At 36.2% G+C, this 22562-nt stretch overlaps 1 protein-coding gene and 1 pseudogene across 11 annotated transcripts in view; one reads left to right on the plus strand and one right to left on the minus strand.

The window, feature by feature from the left end:
* SOX5 (SRY-box transcription factor 5) overlaps window positions 1-22562 on the minus strand; it is a 1003938-nt gene that overhangs the window by 635412 nt on the left and 345964 nt on the right. The window lies entirely within an intron of this gene.
* On the plus strand, window positions 5299-5437 carry LOC122225784 (annotated as a pseudogene).

Below are 22562 nucleotides of genomic sequence, written 5' to 3' on the forward strand. Positions count from 1 at the left end.
CCTTCCATGTCCAGGAAATAATCTTTAGAAACGTATTAACAAGTGGCCAAAGGAAACCTTTCTACTGACGAGATTTCTAGTTATCTTGATAATTAAATGTCTCAGCATAAACATATCTGTCAGCTTTTTGTATATTTGGTTAGCACAAATTACTCCCTGGGATCTACTGACTCCTAGAAGAACAATTGCTAATAAGCTTCTAAAGCTTAAGTCTGAGGATCTGTAGTTACTATACAGACTTTTCAAAGTCCCATTTGGCCCAGTTTGAAATTTGTAATCCCTTAACAATGCTGGGGCATGCACTGAGTCCCCTTTACATCTGGTATGCCTGTGTCTCCTCGTCTGTTCTCTTAGTCAACATTCTTTCGGGTTTCTTCCTCAGCCCGTTCTCCTCCATCCAAATTTCGTAAAGCATAAATTCAAACTGCATAGAAGTTAAAGCATGATATTGCAAAAGTTTAAGTAGTTAATGTAACTAGTATAATTCCATCACCATGCTAGTCAGCCCACTCATGGCCCAGAGTAAGCATGAAATGGGAGGTGTCAGTCTGTCATCTTCTACACTCAGATCTCATTGTGTCGCTCACAGTGTGAGCATCTTACCATCAGGGTGATTCTAGTGTTTAAAGAGAAGAATTTTTCATATCGCATAGCTCTCAGTACAAGCTGCCTACATCCTCCGCATCTCACCTGAAGAGGTAACAGATGTTATGATGCCAAAGGAAAAACTGGCTGCACTGCACATTGCTGAACAACAGTGCATTGGCCCTAATTATAGGGCTTACTGGGATTTTCCAAGAATTCATGATACCAGATATTCACCTTAAAATTAACTCTGTGAGCGGACTCCTTCAAGTGGGCTTGATTCCACTGAAATGCAAATTAGATAGTGCCTAGTTAATTATGATTCCTCTTTCTTCTCTACTCTTGTAGGTTTGAATATCATACCCTGTCATTCAATATTCAGTCAACCAATCCTGCCTCAACTTTCATTCACCGAGGATAACCAGGGCAGAATTTGTGACTGACTAGTAAGATACAGCTCACTAATAAACATATAGAAATAACAAATATAGATTCTCTTCTCCTTACCTATTTATACTGTTTCAGTGTATACACTTCGACTTCTATGTGATCATGAGTGTGCCTCACTTCCTCTTATATACAGAGGATCATAATAGGGCCTGCCTTTTAGAATTGTGACAATTGAATGACATGGTACATGGGAAGAACCTAGACTGGTGACTGGCACATAGTAAACAATTTAAAAACATTCAATATTATTGTTCTTTTTTTTTTAAGTGTACTGGATATATTGTTCTAGGTTCTGGTAAACAAAAATGAGTAAGATAAAGATATTCCCTTTAGACAGATGAAAGTTTGGGGGGAAAGAAGCATAAAATGAATGATCATAATTCAAAAGTAGCCTTCCACATATGCCTTCTTAGAATTTGGTCTTAGGGGCACCTGGGTGGCTCAGTCAGTTAAGTGTATCCAACTTTGGTGTCGGGTCAGGTCATGATCTCACACTTTGTGGGTTCGAGCCCCACATTAGGCTCGGTGCTGACAGCTCAGAGCCTGTAGCCTGCTTTGGATTCTGTGTTTCCCTCTCTCCCTGCCCCTCCCCAGCTCACACTCTGTCTCTTTCTCAAAAATAAACATTAAAGAAAAAAAAGAATTTGGTCTAGAGTTTTCAAATGGGTATGTTTATGACCTCCCCAGTTTGTAGCTCCACGTATGTACAATGTAAAACTAACTCAACATTTTATTCTTGTATGGTGCCAGATTTGTTTTCTATGAAGTGCCTTCTATTTAGAATTAAATAGGAAGACAACTCATGGGTTGTAAAGAACAATAGAGCTTACATGCCTTGCATGCAATTTGTCTAAGTCAGAGTTTCCTCATCTATATTTTCACTAAATAACCTTCTTTGAATATCACCCTCTAAATTTTTAGAGATAATAGTTATAAATCAAGATCAAGAGATTTCAGGAGATGACAAGTGAAAATGACAATGAACAAATACTACCCTAAGGACAAAAAGGCATTAGTGAACCACAGCAAAACTACCCAAAAGGACAAGGTATACAATTTAAAGGGAAAGGTCTTTTTTAAATGCCCTGATTGAAGGAGGCCCATTTGCAGCTTTGGGCTTATTTAATAACATTAAGCAAGAACACTTAACTATCTACAAGAAGGGCCGAGAGCATAAATCAGACATCAGTCCACATATTTCAAGATCAAAGCTGTAAAGCAAAATGATTTGTGAGAGCAACTAAACAGTTCGAATATATTATAGCTTTTCAGAGAATACTTAAGCATATTAGCTGTCCAAATTAGGATGTTGTTATTGTTGATGGAGCCAAAAAGAAAAATATATGCCATTGAGATATTCTCTTTCTCACCTACAGGATACTTTCAGTGAAAGTAAAACTGTTTCCAGCACATCTTAATGATGGATTTTTGATACAGATATAATTCATTGTAAAAGTCCTAACTATATGATTAGAAAAAAAAATCCAAATTTCCAAATGGTTAATTCTTATGGAAATACTGCCACATTTACCAGAACTATAATTTGCATCAATTATGAGATTTCTCCCACAAAGAAGCTGAGAACCATAATCCAGCACCAAAATGTAAGGCAACCACTAAGTATTTAGCACTGGACATTCAAAAAAATATTTTGAATCCTAGTTTTCTTTCCAGTTCACAAACAGCTGACATTGCCACAATTTAAAAAAAAAACATATTGAAAATAGTATGTATGCGTTTTCTTGCATCCATGCATCCAGTGAATGACTACATAGGTCCCCCTGTCTTTCCCCACAGATGCATTTATGTTGCATTTGCTATTGTTGCCAGTGCCCCATAAGGAACAGAACTGAACTGTCCTGCACGTAATTTGTCTGAGTCAGAGTTTCCTTATCTGTAGTTTCTCTAGACAGCAGATACCTAGTAAATCGTTTTAAATATATAGTGTATGAATTATCTGGGGCTTAAAGCAACATACTGGAAAAGTCCTACACACATGGAATATTAGGGACAAAAAGGCAATTTTCAAAAATTCCCAAATAATTCTTATCCAAAGTACCACATTATTTTACTGTTTTGATTGTGTTTTTCTATAATACATAACAAGGAATGGTTGCTAAATCAACATGGCTTGAGCACAGAATCTGGACTCAAACTGCAAGAGTTTAAATCCTGACTCCACCACTTTTTAGCTATACTATGTTGGTAAATGATTCGACTTCTGTGCCTCAGATTTTTCTTCTGTAAAATGTGGGTATCAGTAGTACTTCTTTCATAGTTTTGTGCATGCGAATTATTTGAGTTGATGTATTAAATTATTTGAGTTAATGTATTAATTTTTTATGCATGCAAATTATTTGAGTTAATGTATTAAAGCACTCAGAAGCGTGCCTGACATAGAGTTCCCACTCTTTAGGCAGTGATTGTTATTATTTACTTTACTGTATATATTTTTTCATATTATATGCATTGTCTTTGTTCAAAAGGTTTAATTCAACCAGGGAATCAGCAAAATGACTTGATTCTGATTTTCAGGAGGGCCTTTAAAGAAAAAAAATTACAGGATGGAAAAATGTACTAATCAAATGACATCCAGCCAAGTACCAGTGCAAACCAGAAAGAAATCTTTAGTAAAATAAGAGCTCCAACTTTGTTAATCTCATTTGTTGTATTATCAATAACAAAACTAAAGTTATAAAAAAATTATGCAAATACGAACAAAACAAAAATCCTGGAGAAATAACTAATATACTAGAAGATGATAGTAGAATCCCTATTCAAAAAGATTTCACCAAAAATTATTACATTTAAATTCAATATTGATAAATGTAAAGCTGGCAAGAGAAGCCAACACAATCTACCTGTACAAACATAAAAGCGAAAGAGAAACGGGTTCAAGCAGTTTAGATAAGGGTTTTGGCAGATTGTGAATTCAACATGAGTTAACATATTACATCACTTTCCAAACAGCTCATGTAATTGTGTGTGGCATTAATTAGAGTAGTCACTTCAAATAAAGATGCTAATAGCCTTATTACTTCTGTACGTTGAGCACAGGGGCTGTTTTGTTTTTTAAATTTTTTAAACGTTTATTTATTTTTGAGAGAGAGAGCACAAGCAGGGGAGGGGCAGAGAAGGAGGGGGAGACACAGAATCCGAAGCAGGTTCCAGGCTCTGAGCTGTCAGCACAGAGCCTGACACGGGGCTCAAACTCACCAACCATGAGATCATGACCTGAGCCAAAGTTGGACACTCAACCAACTGAGCCACCCATGTGCCTCGCACAGGGGCTGTTTTGATTCTGAGTGTTACAGCTGAAAAAAGAAAGGGTATTCAGGATGACAACCAGAGTGAGGCAGAATCTGGGTGATACATTATGTGCCTGAAGGATCTGGAACAGAAATATTTCAAATAAGTGCCTTCGATTATTTGAAAGATTACCACAGAAGAGGATTTATACTATTCTGTACAGGTCCAGAGGCAAAATGAAGTAGAATTATAGGAAGTTAGCTTTTTGGTTCAGAACGAGAAAATATATCCTCACACATAAAGCTGTTTAATGGACTGCTTTATGTGACACAGCGTTCCTTGTCTCTGGAAATCTTCAAGAAAAGTCTCTATAATGATTTATTCACTCAGTCAGTCAATCAACAAGCATTTATTGTTTTGTGATATTTTACACAACAGTGTCTTAGTGCATAAAATCTGGTGAATAAAATAATGAAGAAGGATATCAGTGTTTATTAAGTGCTCACAGTAAGCTTGACACTGTGCTAGACACTTTGAAATACATTATCTCACTCCCCTTGTACAAATTCTTCTCTACTGCAGCCAGAGAAGTTTTTAGAAAGTAAAAATATGCTCGTGAATTCCCGCCTTAAAGACAGTCACTTCCCACTGCTAATACAACAGACAAGATTTAGCATTGCCTAAAGGACTCTGGTCCCATCTATTTACAAACTCGGCCTCTATCCAGCCATGCAGCTGGTTCTTAGGCCCTTCCACATGCCATATTCCCTCTGTCCACAGAGCTTTTGCACAGTTTCCTGCACCTGGGGTCATGTTTCTCACCCTTCTGTACATGGTTAACTCCTTCTCCTACAGACTTAACTTCAAATGGCACACTGTTAGGAAGAAAATGAGAAAACATAACCTAACTCCCACAAGCATGTAAAAAACTGTTATTATTTTGCATAGTACTGTGCACATCCTCTTCATAGCACTTACTATATGTAATTTTGGTTTTGATTGTATTGCTGTTTAATCGCTTCTTGGCCTTTTGGCTAAGATCAAGTGATTGTGTTACTGTTTATTGGATACATGTCTTTCCCATTTGCTTGAAAGTTCCAGAAAGGCAAAGTTTGTGTCTAATGCTGTTTGTTTTAGGAGGTGATAAAGCCTCATATTGACTATGAGAACACATTCTGGAACCAGACCACCTGGATTTGAACTCCTGCTTTGCTACTCCCTTGCTGTGAGACCTTCACATGTGCTGAACTTCTTGTACCATAATTTCCTCATTCATAAAAGGGGGAGAGTAATAGAACCTGTTGTGAGGATTAAATGAGCTCACACATGTAAAGCACTTGGAGCACTGCCTGGCATATAGACATTCCATAATAAAGACTAGTATTTGTTTGTTGTTGAATCCCAGAGTTCCACAGAAGGCCTGGCACACAGAAGATACTTAATAATATTTGTCAAACAAATGAGTGAAGGATGAAACTAAGATGGAAACATTAGAGACAGATCTTGCCTTTATACTCAGATGATGCTTGTTATATTCCCCCCACTAGATTACATAGGAGAGGCAACAACAAAATGCTACAGGGACATAGAGGAGGAAGCAATAAATTTCACTGGGAGAATGTGGGAGGTGAATTTACCTCCTCTTTAAAGAATAAGTGAGGTATCAACAGGTAGAAACAAAAGAAAAGGTGTTCTTGGCACAAAGAAACAACAAGGACATTGAAGTAGTACTTAGAGAATCAAGAAGAGTCTAAGATACAGGCCCCTGGCCATCTTAGTCAGGAGAGCATGCAATTTTGATCTTGGGGTCATGAGTTCAAGACCCACGTTGGGCGTAAAGCTTACTTAAAAAATAACAATAAAATTTTAAAAATAATTAAAAAAAGGAATAATACGAGGTAAGTGAATGTAGGTTAAATCATAAAGGTGGTATGAGTAAATCAGAAAAGAATCAACATGAATGCTAAGAAATGGGAACTTTATTCTGAAGCAAACGGAGAGTGATCAAAGCCTTTGTTCATGCCACAATCTTATGAGTTATTCAAATTTTTTTGTTTTGTTTTACATTTATGGAATTATCAGTTTACTAGACACAATCCATCAATTGCATTAATACTAAAATAGTCCAAGCAAGGTATGATGAGAGCTTTGCCTCTAGGAATGGCAATGGGAATAGAAAACAGGAATGAGAAAGCAAAACTAGTTGCCCCCCAACAAGGGATTTGTTGCATTAACTCTGATACATTCAAATGGTAGAATAAAAAATATTATGCAGTCATGAAACTAATGCATAAAGAATATTTAGCTACATGAGAAGATGTTCATATCATCAAATAAAAAATTAGGCTCTAAAACATTACAGTATAGGGGTGCCTGGGTGTCTCAGTTGGTTAAGCATCTGACTCATGGCTCAGGTCATGAACCAAGGGTTATGGAATTAGGTCCCACACCAGGTTCTGTGCTGATAGCATAGAGCCTGCTTGGGATCCTCCCTTCCTCTCTCTCTCTGCTCCTCACCCCACCAAATAGATAAATACACATTTAAAAAAATTACAGTATGAATCAGTTTCTATACAAAACATATATGTTGTTAATACACATTATATCTTGACTAGTACACAAATTTACTTTTTAAAATACAAAATGAAAATCTTATTTGTTATCTCCTTTGGTTAGTAGAATTAAAGTTGTGTTTTTATTTTTTATTTTTTTCAATATATGAAATTTATTGTCAAATTGGTTTCCATACAACACCCAGTGCTCATCCCAAAAGGTCCCCTCCTCACTACCCATCACCCACCCTCCCCTCCCTCCCACCCCCCATAAAGTTGTGTTTTTAATATTATTTTCTTCTTTTTGCTTTCCCCACCCCCAGTCTATCCCCAATGAACATGGGATCCTTTTGTAGGAAAAACATACAAACAAAAACATGACAAAACATATTGATAAAAAGTAAAAGTAGGGTAAATTTTCAACAGAAATTCTGGGCAGGAGAATGATTAAAATGTAGAAAAAGGTATATAAGATCATCAGGAAGAACAAGGAGGATTCCAAATTGATCTCAGCATGATCAGGATGTGAACCATTAGGAGAGGAAAAACACAAGAGCATGATCAATTTGTCCCATACTATAATAATACGGCTACTTAACAATGCTTTGATGGCTTTGTTCTCTGATCATACACCTTTCTCCTTTGCAAAGACAATGATTGTTATTGACATGGTGTGTTTTTCTTCATCACTGGATTGATGTACTTGCATGAAGCAAACCAGATATCAACTTTCACAGGAAAAAATATGAATTGCAGCACTGCCCAGGATCCTTCTGAAGCTTTAGCAATGGAGTCACAACCTGACTGCAATATAATATTAAACTCAGATATACTTGGGGCTTTGGACATTTTAAAGACTCTTGAACAGTTTTAAAAAGAAATAACTCTGGCTTAAAAAAATCAATCCCACCCCAAGGATATTATATCCAGGACTTTTACTTTGGTTAGCTAAGAAGAGTAGCTTCGTTTCCAGTAGACAGATAATTCTAGAGGAAATATCTAATAGTATCATATTTCATTAGTGTAGCTGATAGAGCTAAAACCGGTAATGGAAAATCACCTAAGAAAATAAGAAAACATAGTATTCTAACCCGTTAAAGCTTTGTTGCCTTCTGAGCTATAAACATGACATCTCAACATTAAATTTACTTCTTAAATATCTGCAAATATAGTAAGATGCTGAGAGCATGTTAATTTATAGCAAAGAGCATAAACCATCCCATTCAAAGAGAAGCATCAGTTTGAAAAGGCAATGACAGAAATACATTTTCTTCAGATCTGTACTTTATCTGAGTGTTTTTATAAAATTAGGCATTGTGATTTTTTGGTTACTATTAATCTATATATTAGTTTAGATTTACATCTCTATCCTTCACCTCTCACCCTTCTTCCAGTTTCATATTTCTCACTATCTACAGGACAATTACTTGGGCACTCTTTCTCTGAATCTATTATCACCCCTTCCTAGCATGCTCTTTGCCAACTATCCTCATTACCACTTATCCTTGAGGTTGTCTGCGTTTGTTAATGGAGTCTAGCATTGTCTTTCTGACATGAGAAAAAAAAAATCAACTGTGTCTCAGTCATCTGTCCAAAATGCAATCTCATGGAATATGAGAAACTATTCCTTGTGCAGTCTTCTGTGCCTTAAGGACAAGCCAAGTTTGACTTTAAAATGGCCTATTAATATCACTACTTAGCAACAGAGTTTTAATGTAAAATCTTTCAGAAAAATCTTTACTACAGCAAAAGGAATATGTAACTTCTGCTGTTCTTATAGATTTTAATGGATTTTTAATCTACCGATGGTAGGCTGTAAATTCGAGCTCAAAGGAAACACAAGTGCAACTCAATGGGAAGTTTTATTGGATTGCTTACAGAGAATTATAGTTATGATCAAAAGCCAGGAGTGAACAAAGGCTGAATGCTTCTCTTCTCTTTTCAAGTGATTTGAATGCTTCATTTCTTCCTGTGTACTTCCTAAATTAGAATTTAAATGAATAAGGCAAAAAAGCCTAAGTTAGGAAGCCTGAGGATGAAGCAAGAAAAGCAAAGTTTTGGAAAACGCACAAACGACAAAGAGTTCCCTGAATAATCAATACTTTGAGGTATTTATATCCAAGAATTATTACCGATTTATCCAATGTATGTTTATTCTTTGTAGTAATAAATGCATCTATTATGTATAGACTGCATGGAGAAACAGGATCAGTTTACCAACCAACATCTATTCAATATTTAAAAGTTAAGAAAGAAAACTCTGCTTTCAAAATAGTCAGTGAAGATTTTATAAAGAGGAAGACATGTAAACTTGAGCTAATGGCTGGCCACAGTATCAAGGACAGGGCCTGTGCATATAGGGTCTTGAATATCAGGCTGTTAAGTGTAGATGTCATCCAACAGGTCACTCAGGGAGACATTAACCATTTTTGAGCAGGGGAGTTACAGGACCAGAGCAGTGATTTAGTGAGACTAATCCATTTGTAGTGTGCACAGTACATTATCATAGAAAGAGCCTGGAAGTAGAGACACCAGTTAAGAGGTTAATAAAATGCTGTAGGTAAGTGACAATGACCTGCACCATTCTCTTCTAATAAAGGAAATGTGTCGTTATAGGAAAGTGATTTCTAAAAATGATTTGTTGAAAATGATTTTCCATTAGGTTTCATGATACCGCATGATAGATATTCTACCAGAAACAAAAAAAGGAATATCTACAAGCATAGAAACTGTAAACTGAATGCCTGCACGAAGTCTACCATATCCCATCTCATTTTTGCTACAAGAGCTTTTCCCCATATGTATCTCAAAGCTTCCTCTCAATCCTTAGCAATTATTGAAAACTTCCTTAATAACAGGGCTTTGAGATAGTTGTTAGAACTTGAACTCTTACGATAGTACAGACATTCAGCATCCACAGTCTCTCCCTGACTTCTAATTTCTGAAATATATGATGAAAGCATAACAAACAGGAACCTGTCTGTTCTCAAATACTTCAAAGGCCTGAGAGTCAGAGATCTATCCATATTAAATAAACCCTATTTGTCTTTTAAATTTATAAGTTTGAAATTCTGTGAAATTCTCTCTCTCTCTCTCTCTCTCTCTCTCTCTCTCTCTCTCTTTTAATAAGAGAGCTGTTTCTCACATTCATGTAATCAGCGATGTTCAGGATACATACTCTTCCTTGGGGTGCTGTTGATAGGTGATTTCAATCATGCTAACACTGAACCAGCTATGAATGTAGTGCTAAATGAGTAGATTGTTTCTAAGCAAGAACCACAAGTAAGTGTGTTCTCAAGTCTTACATAGATGGTCTCATCACAACACCCGATTATCTCTCCATGGAAGCTCAGTACCACCTTCAAAGGAAGTCTTTGTGTCTAGGAAAAGCAGTTTATCAAATTTGACAAATCTTTATTATATACAGCTATTCTGTCTTGGTCTATAGTCCTAGCTCTTGTCCACAAATCTTTCATTTCATTTTTCAAGTCAAGTCATACTGTACTTTCTTTCTCACTGGGCCCATATACCATTTTTTTTTTGTATTTTTTACTATTTGTAACTTTTTCATTTTTAAGTTTATTTATTTCTGAGAGAGAGAGAGAAAGAGTACAACTGGGGAAGGGACAGAGAGAGAGAGAGAGAAGGAGAGAGAGCACGAATCTAAAGCAGGCTCCTTACTACCAATGCAGAGCCCAATATGGGGCTTGAATTTATGAACCACAAGATCATGACCAGAGCCAAAGTCGGACGCTTAACTGACCGAGTCACCCAGGTGTCCCCCATTTTCTTTCTAAAAAAATTATGTGAAGAATTATACATATAATAAATATATAATAAATCAAATCATGGAGTGCCTGGGTGGCTCAATCAGTTAAGCTCCCGACTCCTGGTTTCAGCTCAGGTCATGATCTCACCATTTGTGGGTTTGAGCCCACATTGGGTTCTGCACTGACCGTTTGGAGCCTGCCTGGGATTCTCTCTATCCCTCTCTCCGTCTGGCCCTCCTTGTCATTCTCTCTCCCTCTCAAAATAAACTTAAAAAATATTTTAAAAATGTAAAAATCATGAAATCAAGACATTGCTCAAATATTAAGACATATTGAGACAAATTCCAATATTCAACACATTTGAAATACTAAGCTTACCAATGATAGAAATACTATAACTCTTAACAATAAGAGTAGAAGGACTTCTGTTAGTGACAGAACAAAAGGTATGTTAATTAAAATGAGGAAATTTAACCAAGGATGTAATTACCTTGCAAATATGTTTCCTTTCAGTTAGGCAATAAGATAAAATCAAATCCATGTGTTATTCAAAGTCCTAGTTAGGAATTTGTGCTTCTTTTAGATCAAAATGAGAATTTGGGGAGGATATCGTATTCAAAGAAGTCAATATTGAAAACCTAAAGTTAAACCTCAGTATCAGAAAACCAGGGAGAATTGTAAAAACATGTTTATTACCTGAGAAGCTCCTGTACTGGGATAGGATCCACTAAAGAAAGAAGATAGTGTTTTCATTCCCATACATCAGGATGTCACTTTTAGACACATGAATATATGTATATAGATGAAGAAGACAGGTATTACCTAAACTGTGATTCATAAAATTCTATTAGAAAGGAGATGCCAGTTGCAATAAATGTATTCCTATTATGAAGAACATATAGTTGTTAAAAACCTGTATAGGAGTCTCCTCCTTTGGAGAGACTTCTCTGGTTGATCTTTTCCTCTATAGGAGGAAATGTGGAGAATAGGGGAATGTGGCCAGACAGGGAAAGAGTGGTTTAGATGTTAGGGGGATTTAACAAACAACTGGACTCTGTCAAGCACTGGTGACAGTCAATGTCAATGACATCATGTGGTATCATTGATATCATATGTCTTTATGATTCAGATTGTATTTAAAGCCATTGTTGGCAGCAACACTCCTAGTTAGGTAAGCTTTGTATTGCATCCAAGATGCCATTGATTTGAGGACAACCCTGTATTTTATGTATCCCCAGGAAAAAAAATTCTCTGGCAATTAAATTATGACAAAACATAGATTTAAGATCCATCATAATCTCATATGTTAAAATGTGCTAAAATTGTCTTAAACCAATAAATTTTGGTGTAACTTTCATACACATGTTACAGGAACTTTGAGGGGAGAAAGCTGATGGCTGGGAGAAAACAGAACCTTCCTTGGGTTGATATATAAGTGAAAAAAAGAGAAGAAAATGAAGATCGTGTTCTCAGAATTTATATAAATTCTCTCTTCTCTGCCTTGCATGAATTTGGAAATAAGATAGGAGGTAGCCAAGAGAAGACCTCAGAGCAAGAAAGCCAAAGACAATATGAGTTAGTTCACTGTCTGGCCTCAAAGGCAGACCTCATAGTGCTAGCAGCTGGAGGCCTGCTTTTGTCTTTTCATGCAAAAGCACAGTGTCAGTAACGTAGTGTTTGGATTTTGCTCCCTTACTGGAGTAAAGTTTTGTTTCCTCCACTTAGTTTCCATGAGTTTCACCTCCAGGCTCTGTCATCAGGTTTTCAATCTTGGTTAAAAATTTAGTCTCCTGGGACAATCTGCTACCGTTGCCAAGTCTCTGTGATGCTCACAGACAGTTTATCAGTTTGACTGCTTCTTACTATCTGTGGATGGAGTTTCCAGTCATGGCACGGCGCCCTTATTCCCTGGAACAGCCCACCGCTAGACGTTCAGCACCTGTACGGCAAGGTATTTGCCTACCATGAAATCATCTGATCCCGTGTATGTATGAGCTTCCTCTTATTGCTAAGAGATGCTCCAGTAGTCTACTCCTTGGTGGTGACATTCACCAATACTCAGTTTTCAGCCGTCTGTAGTCCCAGTGACAGCTGGGCCCTGATCCTATCAGGTATAGGTATTTTCAGATTCAGTGGGCAAGGCAGGGCAGTATTAAAGTCTTTTATTTGTGTATCTTAAGTGTCCCAGATATGATTAAAAAAAAAAAGATGTATTAGAGAAAATGCACAACTATCCAGTATTGGGAAGAGAACATTTCAGAGGCTGAATGGAGAAGTGAAAAGCCCCATCACACAGAACCCAGAGCAGGTTTAATCTCAAGCTAAGATTCCAGAAAAGCCATGAAGAGTAATTTATAATTGGGGATTATGTGTAAAAACCAGTCTGATGACAGATAAATTATTTAGCGAGGAAAGCACCGTATTACAGTTTCGAGTTCATTTTAAAAGGAAATGTATTTTCTCTCATTTGTTTAAAACTGGTTAGGTGGGTAGGTCAAAAACATGAGAATTATTCTTTTCCACAAAGAAAAAACTGGGACAAGAGAGCTAAGCAACTTACCCATTTGGAAATGATAGAACTCGTGAGAGCCAGCATTAACAAACAGCTCTTTTGACACATGGGCTTATGCTTTTCCTACCATATAATGCTGTTGGCAGGGTAAGTTTTAAGATTAATGGATGAAATTTATGCTTGGGTTAGGACTCAGTTACTTTGAATTTTGTTTTATCATTTTCTGTTAAATAAATAAAATTACAATAAAACAACAACAAAAAAATCACTTTTAACCCAGTAGGAATATAATAGGATAAATACTTGATACAGTTTTTTATTTGTTTTATTTTGCTCTATTTTTTTTTTGGACCAAATAACTCTCTTCAAGAGTAATACATCAAATGTGGTTCTTTTTAATATGGTTGGCATCCAATAAATGTTGATTTGATAGAATTTTATCTTTCTGTAGATTATAAAAAATGATCATGAGTGAAATATCCAATTCAAAACATGGCCATCAAAATTATGACATATCAAAATATTGCTCTTAAAATCAGATACATATCCTTCTGCCTTACAAATCCAAATTTAACATGCTTATCAATGAGGGAAAAAAAAGATTGACATTTAAGATGAAAACGAACCATGTCATTCTGAGGCTTGAATGGAACTTTACCGCTTTTTAATTCTAAGTGAACTAACACTCTGCATATTCTCCTGTGATTCCTCTCTAAACTCAGCAAGTGTCAATTATCTTCTCTGCCTTGCAGCATCTTCCTCCAAGGTAAAGAAGAGCAGGTATATTTGGGCCATATCCATGATAGCAGCCCATGTCAGCCACCATATCTACTGTACCTCCTGCCAGTATTCCTTTTCACTTGTTCCTTTGTAAGGGTCCCTTAAAAAAAAAACTAAACTAAAACAGAGTATAAAAATATGGAACACAAATTATTAATGCAGACTAAAGGATTACGCCTCTAACAAAACTCTTCAGTTCCATTGTAGTATAGTCTATAGAAGATTAAAAGAACACGACAGCTTAAAACTAAGGAGAGATGCACCCCAAAACACTACAGCTCCATATATCTAAGCAATGACAACAATAAAAATCCCAAACAAACAAATAAACAAAAACAAAACCTGCAGGAAGACATTAGGAGGCAGAATGTAATTACCCGATTTGGAAACTGACCAGGACACCGCGGTTAAAATCCTTCTTGCTACAAATGTTCTGAGGAATCTTTAATGACTACAAATGGTTAGGACTTCATGTCCACACCTCATCTGAAAGATGATGACAATCAGCAGTTAGTCCTCCCTGCCACTACCCAGGGAATACAGTCAATTCTGACTCAGAGAATAAAGGGCCACCTACAGAAATCACAACCAACATTTGCTATCCTTGGCTGCCTTGGCGAACTGGTCTATGTGAAGCAAATTACTGAAATATCTCGAGTATCACTGCCATGTTTTACTAGAAATATGCAGTGACATAATCCCTCATCTCATATAGAATAATGAATTAATGCTATGTACACTTTTTGGGTAAAAATTGTTAAATCCTATGCTTTGGCTGAGATTTAATAATGAATATGTACCTATCAGTGAGGCATTAGATGCCTATTGTTTAATCTATGTATGGTTCCTATCACACTAACTTATTTTTGCCTCTTACATTTTTTTTAAGAAATGGACTCAAATGCAGTAATTAAAATACATTACAGTAGTGCAAGTGAAATTTGGAAAACTGCCAACATTTTCAAGAACTTATAATTTTCTTTTTCAGAGGAAAAAGTAGTTTTGACATCTTTGTGCAAAACAGTCAGTAACAGTTACTTACAATTTCAGGAAAATCACTGTTTTAATCATGACCTTTCAGCTGTCCTTGATTGAAAAAAAATTGGCCACCTACAGAAATAATTCTGTTGGGCCCTCATCTCTCTACTGATTGATGGCCTCATGTGGTTCTACATGTTCACAATTATAAATAAAACTATATAAAAGTGGCAGAGCTGGCTTCCATCTAAGTGGAATAAAACAGTTCTAATCGACAATAAAGGGGACTTTCTTTAAGTGACATCTTTCTGTATACCTGTATCAAAATCAAATGGTACATTTATCTCTGATTAAATGTGTATTCTTTTGGTCACCATTCACTACAACCATTAATTTAGCATCCATTGTGTAAAAGACACCGTATTATACTCTGTCGGGGGTGATGGAATGTGGATAAAACAGTTTCTGCAATAGAGAACCTATTATCTGATGAAATACTCAACCAACTAACATATAATGAATATGGACACTATGCATACACATGTGAAGATATCTTGCTTGCCTATACATATGCACAAAAATTGAGTTTGGTTAAATATAATTGTATAAAATACATATTTATACTTCAGCAAAAATATATCAATATATATAAACGTATAGATATATGTGTATATTATGTTACACCAGAAAACTTTTAAGCTAAAATATTAAAAGTCCCTAAGTGTTAGAACAGGAGCTTTTCAATAGAATGAAAACAAGACTCATCCCCCTAGTTAAAGGTTTCCCACCTACGGTACAAGCAACAAAAATAGAGCTGGCATTCAGGACTCCATTAGAAGTTTATTGAAGCTCTGTGAGGTTGGAAAGCTTTTAGGAGTTCAGCATAAATCATTCAATACACTAAAAAAAAGACTTAAAAAGATTTTCCCTTTGTATTCAATTTCTGTGAGTGATCTCCAATTTACAACCTTATGCTCAGCCCAGAAATTGAATTAATCAATACAATTATCTCTTTAGAAATCTCTTTTGTCAAGTACGGTAGTTCATAGAAGAGAAAGGAAGATTGAGATTCCTTAGATTAGTAGGCTTGATGGCAAGATGCAGCTATACTGAAGGGCTGTTACGAGGAATGGTATAGGCTCCAATACTGTTTTGTTTGGGAAACTACAAAAATTAAGTGATCCTTACCTCTAAAACAAAAGCCTATTATCTACCAGTTGCAGTCTAAAATAAATTGTTTTATGGAAAACAACACTAGAAAAATATTTATATGATCAGATTGTGAATACCGATAAAAAAGTTACCGCACGAAATTCTACACTAAAATAATCACCTTTTTTAAAACAAGTAAATTCAGATTTCCAGAAGTCACTAAATTGTTGGTAATCAAAATATTCAGTTCACTTCCTGTTGCTGAAGCATTCTTAGTAATGGTTTAGGGCCATGATTTCAACATACAAACTAAGAAGGAACTGAGACAATTAATTATTAAGCCAATTTAGGCCCATTTAATACTTTCACATGAAATATTCAAATAATTAGGGCAAAAGTTTTTTTTTATATTAATTATCTTTATCATACATATTTCCTTTGTGCACGTAATAATCTTTGGCAAAATTAACATTAAAAAGGGGAAAAGAAAAATGCAATATACCTGCCTAATTAGAATTAAAAACAGCTACTAAGAAACTAATTCATGAACCTAAATGATACAAACTACTCTCCTTTTGGCGATTGCCCCAATTTCCTCTTAAAGAGTTAAAGCCAAATTTGACAATAATATATAGAATTGAGCTCAAAAATAAACAATCTATAAATCCTTGCTTAAAAAGAATTCAACTGACCAACATCTTCCATCATTTAGAAAATATACTGATGTTAGGGATTTATTAAGAATAGAGCTAAAACTCCCAAGAAATATCCTGGAGTAAGTATAGTCTAATTGTTTACATATTTTCCACATAGAAAGCTGTGGATAAGTATTTATTTGGTTTGGCCCGGGTTTGTACTTTTTTAAAGAAAAATTTTTTAATGTTTATTTATATTTGAGAGAGAGAGAGAGAGAGAGAGAGAGAATGCAAGCAGGGGAGGGGCAGACAGAAAGGAAGACCCTGAATCTGAAGCAGACTCCAGGCTCTGAGCTGTCAACACAGAGCCTGAAACGTGGCTCAAACTCATGAGCTGTGAGATCATGACCCAAGCCAAAGGTGGAGGCTTAACAGACTGAGCCACCCAGATGCCCCTGTACTATCTGTTTGGAAGTACATGGTTCTTATATATAAAGCTGTTGAAAATTCATTTGTTATCAAAACAGTCTGATATATTAAGCATATTACAATGACATGGTAAAACAACAACTGTACTATAGACATATGTAAGAACAGAATAACACTGAGGTACCACCGAGTTAGTCAGAATTCCTATGAATGATCATTCTATTGTAATATATTTTACTGACATGAACTCCACAGACAAATCCCACATATATGACAGCATTTTCTAAATGGAAAAACTGAGGTAGCATAGAAGACAAAGGTAAGTTCAATCAGGTGAAGGTCAATCAGGTGAAGAAACTACACACTGTATTTCACTCAATCTTCAGTCAATATTCTCTCACTGTTTAAAAGCAAACCCTTTGTTTTTATTCAAACACTGGGATACAAAGAAATAAATAAGCTCATGGAATTTTAGTCTTTTGAATTTGAAACATACTGCCTCCGGTGGATATTATCCTGATTAGCAATTTTTGTTTCACCAGGCATAAAGAGGAAAATGCACAACTCACAATGCTCTATCCTAAAGGAAAGAATTTCTATCTCAATAACTAACCATTTATCAATTAGCATTTTGGAAGATGGAGATGGGGTTTAGTCAGTTCACTATCTTTAAACTTAGGTGATGTTGTCTTAGTTCCTCATTTCCAAATTAATTTACTATTCCCTTCTAGGCCAGTCTGTGCTAAGTAGTTGCTTACGATCCTACAGAAAATACTCCATTTAAGAGTCATAGATTCTTATCACAGTCATAGTGTGCATATGTATATTTTAATAAACATAATTCGGAAGGAGACTATAGACAAAGGAAAGTTTGGGGTATATTTTAAACAATAAAACAAACTCCTATCTTGTTCAAACCAATGTCATTCAGGTTTCTGTTACTTGAAGCTGTATAAAATGCTTAAGTGATGGGGTTTCAGAATTTGGTCCTGGTCTGCCCACTTCTCATACACTTTTGGATTGCCTGTTTTCTATTTACATCGACTTGCTCATCTGTAAAATGAGGATAATGGAGATACCTTTCCCTAAGCGCTACTCTGATAATTAAATGACATAATCCATCTAACACACATAAACCAAGTCTAAATGTTTAATGATTATTATTTATTATTATTAGTCTTATTGGGCTGCTCATAGTGTAAGACAGCATCTCATCCATGGTTGAAAACTAGGCAAAAGTTAGCAACAGGATATGGCAGTCAGGGAACACAGATCTACCAAATCGATCACCCAAAAGGGGAACAGAAAAATGTTTGGGATTAGAGAGATAGAGAGGGGGAGAAAGAGAGAGAGGAAGTGGGGGGAAAAAGAGAGAGAATCATGCCGTCCCTTTCCACTTGGATAATAATTTGCTATTTTTCAACCAGCTCTTCAGGATGTGATATACACTTCAAAGACTTCCTTTATATAAGATTTAAACATATTGTCTACTTGTTTATCAGAATCTCTCTATTTGTGGATGTGTTTGTATGTATTGATATGAAGAACAACAAAAAGCTAATAAATTCCATCTGAGCTCACTGTGAGTGCCCCAGGAGGGCAGTCTGTGTCTTTTCTATTTATCACTGAGGCCCTTGTGTGATGATACATGAAATAACCTGATGTGTTACCTCTCCCCATTCATTTGGGTCATAAGAACCAGAGGGGAAAAAATCTTCTGCTTTTACATATGTAAAATTACTGTTTATGCATAATGGGAAAATTGTGAGTGCTTTGGGCACTTTTAATTTAGGGAGAAGGAAGAGTCAAGGCAGGAAGAAGCCTCAAATGATAATATAAGGGCCCTGCCCTCCTACTGAGAAAGGGCAAGATCAGAATGAAGAGGCTGGGATGAGATTGAAAACAGTGGAAATCCCTTTATGTTTAGGCTCCGAGCAAAATAAGGACTAAGCTAGCTTCCTGAGTGGCACTCTATGAGGCAATAGCCTTGCAGATATCCCATGACAAAATGAAGTAGGGAGAAATGGGTACAGGTATGTCTTCATGGAGGGTCAGGTTTCCAGAGGCTGTGATGTCCCCATTTGACCCTCCATGGTGTGGGGGTTAGCTCAGGAAGGGTACTGATGGTCTGAAGGGGTCTCACTGAGGATTGTGATAAAGGGATGCAGATGAGAGCCACAGTATGGTCAGTGTGACTGAGGTTTGCGAGATGCCAGCAGGGATGGATGCCCACAACTGGAGCTAATGACAGGACAATTGTACAACTCATTTGTTCCAGTAGAGAACAGGTGAGGGCTGGAAAGCAGACATCACTGCTCACCTTTCCTCTTACCCTTGAGCAGTTAAACGTATCAATATCCATCTCCCAGAACCAAAATGTCGGAGTAATTATTTCATGACCCACAATTAAAGCACACAGCAATTTCCCATCACAACAGCCAATTCCCTCTGAGTCATACATTGAATCCATTAAACTGAGAATCCCTATGTCTGAAAGACTGCCTTCTAATGAAAAAGGTGAGAGTTACTGTCCTCTACATCCAATCATATCTCTGGTAAACCAGGGGGAGAAGTTCAAATGCATGGCTTGGAATAGAGCCCATGCCAGCAGATTGTGCTGGGTAGAAATAACACTAGTCTGTCTAGGTAAGATCAGTGCCAATGGTTCCAACTAAAATTAGAAAAAAGGAGACAGTACCTTGGCTCATGCTTATGTTGGAGACAAGACTCTAACTCCTGCTAAAGCCAAATGATGGCAATTCAATTCCTGCCTGCCAGTTGCAAATCCCTATGCTACCGCTGCAGTACTATCAAAAGACATTTACAATCCAGTGCACCTAACAAGAGAGGTGATTTCTTAGATTAGTCATTTAATGGGTGAGCAACTCAAGTGCTAGCAACTTGAAGGTATGCATGTATTTATTCTAAGAGGTTATTTTCCACAACTATAGGCAAATTGTTGAAGAGAAAAATTAATAGAACCTTATTAATCTGAGGTTGATAAAGGGTATTATTAATTTATTAATTTTAGTGATTTAAAAAAAAAATCAAGGATAGAATGACCCATTCCCCCCACAAAACATCATCAAAAGATTCACAACACTTTTCACGAATTTCAACAAATATAATTTTGCTCTAATCTCATACGTGTCATGAGGCACCATGCCATAGTGGAATGAAAACTGAGCCAGAAATCAGGAAATCTGGGTTCTTTTTCTGGCTCTGTCACTTATTAACTGTGTAAAATGATGCAAAATTTAACCTCTTGGAGCCTCAGTTCCTTGTCTACAAAATCAGTGACTTGGACAAACATTATCTAGTTCTTAGAGTCTGTATTCTCTAAATCATTACTGAGTAAATGAAATTTTAAATTTTATATAGTTTTTATAATAAATCTAAATATTAAGTCTTTAATAAATCCCAAATTTGCAAGGCGAATATATGTAATAGACAAGGGATTCTGATTCTAATGGTAAAGAATTAAATATTTTTTTAAAAAAAAATTTCATCTGCTCTGTGATGGCAATACACATAATCATAGATAAGGACAATGGGATAATATTTGTGTATCTTAGCAGATACCATAAACTTTTGGCAAATGTCAAAGTCATACAAAGACCGACATCATTTCAGGTATTCCTCAAAGAAAAGAGTGTACTGCTGCAGGAAAGAAGGAACTTCTCCAATGCCCAAGAGTAATTCAGGAAATGAAAACTTGGGGGAGGCTCTCAAGTGCTGAATGACATGACACACTCAATATTCACCCCAAGGTCTCTGCCAGGTTTAAACTGCTTTTTATTCTACATAGGTAAGGTAATTGCACTAGTGCCCCTGTCTTCCCAAGATTTTCAAGAAATCTACAGAATTTTACTCAAATCACCCTAATGCTCAAAATACTAATTAATGTCTTACCAGAGCAGAACTTGGCTCCTCCACTGAGTGGTATCCAGCCTGGGAAACAGACCTTCAGTCTTCCTGATTGGTGCTAGACTATGAAAGAACCATCTTCATCAAAGACAATGCTTAACTCATAATGTGATCAACCAGAACTGGAGTTCTGGTTTTATTTCCGGCACTAACTCTTGGGATTCTGGGCAAGTCCTAAGACCTCTCTGTTAGATGCCATTGGTAAAGATGCTTCTTGAGTAGCTGCACTATATAAGAGTTATATATTCCTAAGCCCCCAAAATACTTCCATGCCATATACTGCATTATTGTGGAAGGAAAATCTATATTCTACCTTCCTTTAAGTCACAGACCCTTTTGGAAGACCTGATAGAATCCAATGATTTGTATCCTTTCCTTAGAAAAAAAAAACTGCACCAGAATAATCTTACATACAAGAATTCATGTGAATTCATGTAAATAAGGTGTTCTTTGATGCTAGAAGGAGGTTCATAAACTTAGGTGTACATCCTGGTCTTGAGCACAAATCCTTCCTGTATTTACTAGCTATGTGATTATGGAAACAGTGAATCTGACTTTCTTTATCTACAAAAACGTAGATATTGAAATTGATTTTTTTGCCTACATCTTATAACTATGTTGAACATGAAATTTTTGAATAGAAAGGTATGTGAAAACAAATTGGTGGTACAATGAACTCTGTGCAAATGTATGTTGTTCTTGTTCCCTTAGTCTTCTAATGCTGTCACAGAGCGCTGATAAGTACTACCCCCACCCTGTTGGCACCATCAAGCTTGGGGAGATGTGAATCACCAGACCCTGTGTCTAACTTAAGAATCTAGACTCTCAAAGTCTGACTGATTGGCTGTACTGTGTACTGTGTCTTCCAGTACTTTCTTTCTAGCTTTTGTCTGATTATGGATCTCTTCACACATATCCGCTGAACTGAATATACTAGCTCTGGCTTCTGGCCCTGGAAATATTGTCATAATCCAGAGTTTTATACCTACCAGAATACACTTGGTCCTTCACTGACATTAAATCTTGATCTTCACTTGAGCGCTTAAAATTATTGTTGTTGGGCTCCATACTCGACATTTTTGCTCTCCTCCATTGGTGTGAATAATTAGAAACCATATTGCTAAGATCATTATCTCTGTTTTATTGGAAATTAGACTAGCAAATGCAAAGATATAGTAAGTACCCTCAAGGCTTACACAGTGTGTGACAGAGCCAGTTAACAGAATAAGACCCAATTCACAATGCTACATACTCATCACTCTATTACATTTTATTCCTTTCTTCTTAGAGCCTAGTGATTACCCTCTTGTACAGCAAACTCTTTATGATAATAAAGAAGAATGGATAATACATACATACATCTTATTTAAGACATTTTTTATTTTTCAATTTATCATTTCGTTGTGAAATAATCTCATACTTCTGAAACACTGAAAAAATAGAATTCTCAGCTTTCTCACATACTATCATCTTACAAAACTACAGCACAATTATCAAACCCAAGAAATTAGCATTAATACAACACAACTAGCTGATTTACAGA

Source organism: Panthera leo, chromosome B4, assembly GCF_018350215.1.
Source record: "Panthera leo isolate Ple1 chromosome B4, P.leo_Ple1_pat1.1, whole genome shotgun sequence".
Taxonomy (NCBI): Eukaryota; Metazoa; Chordata; class Mammalia; order Carnivora; family Felidae; genus Panthera; species Panthera leo.